At 30.4% G+C, this 2,605-nt stretch overlaps 1 non-coding gene across 1 annotated transcript; it reads right to left on the reverse strand.

Annotated features, from left to right (window-relative positions):
- Positions 1-2,192: 2,192 nt before the first annotated feature.
- TRNAP-CGG (transfer RNA proline (anticodon CGG)) lies at positions 2,193-2,264 on the reverse strand. The gene has a single exon. It is a non-coding gene; the product is annotated as a tRNA-Pro (tRNA).
- Between the last annotated feature and the right edge of the window lie 341 nt (positions 2,265-2,605).

A 2,605-nucleotide genomic window follows, 5' to 3' on the forward strand; every position in this document is an offset into this window, starting at 1 on the left:
ATTGTATTTATTTAAACAATGATTAATTTCAAGATTTTCAACGCCATTATATAACTTATGCTCCTTTTTCCACCTTTTACATACAGTATACCAAGCTGTTACCATTTACTGATTTTTTTTTATTATAACTGGGACGAGTAATAGTAATAACTGTGTTTTTCTGATTCATTAAAACCAAAAAATATATTTTAGTTATTTTTTTTGCTATATCAATATTTTAATATGTATTGCATAACTATACTATGTAATAATGCTATATACAAACTTTATTTTTTCAATACATTAGCATGTAGTTGAGCTTAATGGACTGTTGGGCTGCCGATATTCAGTAAGAGAGGCGCTATGGACTATATAATAAAATATTCAGTGGCCTCTTCAATATATGTGCCTTTCTGGTTTGAAGTATTTTACGTCCCTGCACTTACCTGATATTCAGCTCGGGTTCCATCAAGGCAATAGTTGGATATGGTTATTCCTGATATTTTGGTTAGTATAAAAACATTTTTTATATCACTACATTTTTTTTCAGCACAAATTTATCGATGTAGTATAGTACTCAGCAGGTTATTTGAAAATATTGAAGAATGTTTTTAATACTCCTTAGTACATTTAAATAATTTATTACCTCACTGAATGGACAAAAATGTTTCTGACGTTTGACAAAAGCTAAGTCTATCAGAAGTTTTTATTTTTATGTTCAGAATCTATATAATCCAAAATAAAACCAAAGATGAATAAACATATACATATAAGTATAAAGAGTTATATCAGCGAGAATAATACTCATCCCACAAAGTTTTTATTTCATTATTATACTGTAGTCCGTACTACGCTTTTAGATGATATTGGACAATTTTTTCACCACTTTTTGTCCATTTTTGATAACAATTTACTATTTTTATTTTACAACTATATTTTCGGTTTTTCTTCTATAACATGGCACAATAATTAGATCGTAACTTCTAAACAGAAAATACGCTCTTTAATTCATAAATAGTAAAAACTTTATATTAATCCTTCCCAACCGGACCCGCTCCACTAAGACACCCAGAGAGCGTCGGTCCTATGTAACTTTTCGAAATGTTTGCTTAATACAGGAAGGAGAGACCTTAAAATAGTTAAATCGAGTAATATTTAAAATGCGGCTAAAATTGGAAAAAGGTGTAAAGTGATAAAATTGCGCATATAAAACATAACATCTTAAGATTTATCAACGGTTAAAAAGAAAATCTTGAAATATAAGTAACTCCTTATCAGCTCATTTTTTTTCGTTTGAAAAAGCTCTTTACTGAACACAATCAATGAGACAGAGCCAAGGAAAATCGCGCCTAATGATAATCCAGATACGAGAAAATTGATCATCCATAAAAGATTAATTATCTATTTTCTTTTCTTTACTGGACATTCAAATGGATCGACTACACCACACGTTGACTACACGGCCTAAAATGTCCAGGGAGACAGGATCAAAATATGGTTCTTATTTTCGGAGCAGGTTTGAATATGATTTATGACATTCTAAATAATAGGCTTTCACAAATACTGGTCGTTTAAATTATTTTGCTAAAAACAAAAATAAATCTGTACTGGTACAACCCATGATGGGTCAAGGGCATTGTACTTTGTAAGGAAGTTACGGTTATGCTCAGATATGATTTGGCCACCAGATTAAAATATCTCAAAAATTATTCAAAATAACTCATTAATAAAAAATAATTATGGTATTATAGTTCAACTCGTTTGCTTAAATTATTTGTCTGACTGCAATAAAGTATGTTTGAGTCTTCGGAGTCGTATTTCGGGTCCAATAGAACCTTCATATTCCTTCAAAATAAATCTATAATTCAAAATCATTTGGCAAGTCCGGATTGCACATAATCATGCCACATGTAAGATTATCTGTTATGTTGTGAACTTTAAATATCTTTTTCTAGTTATTAACACGTTATCTACACAAACCGTCGGTAGTCGGCATAATATCTCTGATAATAATAAAGACTTAAAAAGAAGATAGTTCCAGGACCTAGTACTCTTAGTTAGGTTACCAACTGTTTTCTTGGATCTTATTTATCCGCAAATATTCCAGGTATATATTTATTCGTTTTTCCTATTTTAATTTTGTTTATTTCATTACACACTGATATAACGTACCTTCTTAATGAATATTATCATATTTTCACGCATAAAAAAGAGGGCCTGTCCGGGATTTGAACCCGGGACCTCTCGCACCCGAAGCGAGAATCATACCCCTAGACCAACAGGCCACGAAGTACTCTAATCTCAGCTCATATTTTAATCTACTGAATTATTATAAAGCAATAAGAGAAATAAATAAGTAAAGATAGTTCTACTTAAGAAAATTGGTTTTATTAATTACGTTATGCTGAAAAATGCAACAGTTATTGCATCATTTTGCATATATTATTTCATTTACCGCTTATTTTTTATTTTGTATCAGTGGTACATTTTATAATACTACGTATGTTAGTACCTTACTACGTATGATACTTATTACCTTTTTTGTTTACATTTTTAGCTACGCAGTGATAATCACTGCAGTATGTCACCGTATTTTTATCAACGTTGATAATTTTGCAAATGAACC

This window comes from Halyomorpha halys, unplaced genomic scaffold (genome assembly GCF_000696795.3).
Source record: "Halyomorpha halys isolate HHAL.00 unplaced genomic scaffold, Hhal_1.1 Scaffold2107.1, whole genome shotgun sequence".
In the NCBI taxonomy this organism is placed as follows: domain Eukaryota; kingdom Metazoa; phylum Arthropoda; class Insecta; order Hemiptera; family Pentatomidae; genus Halyomorpha; species Halyomorpha halys.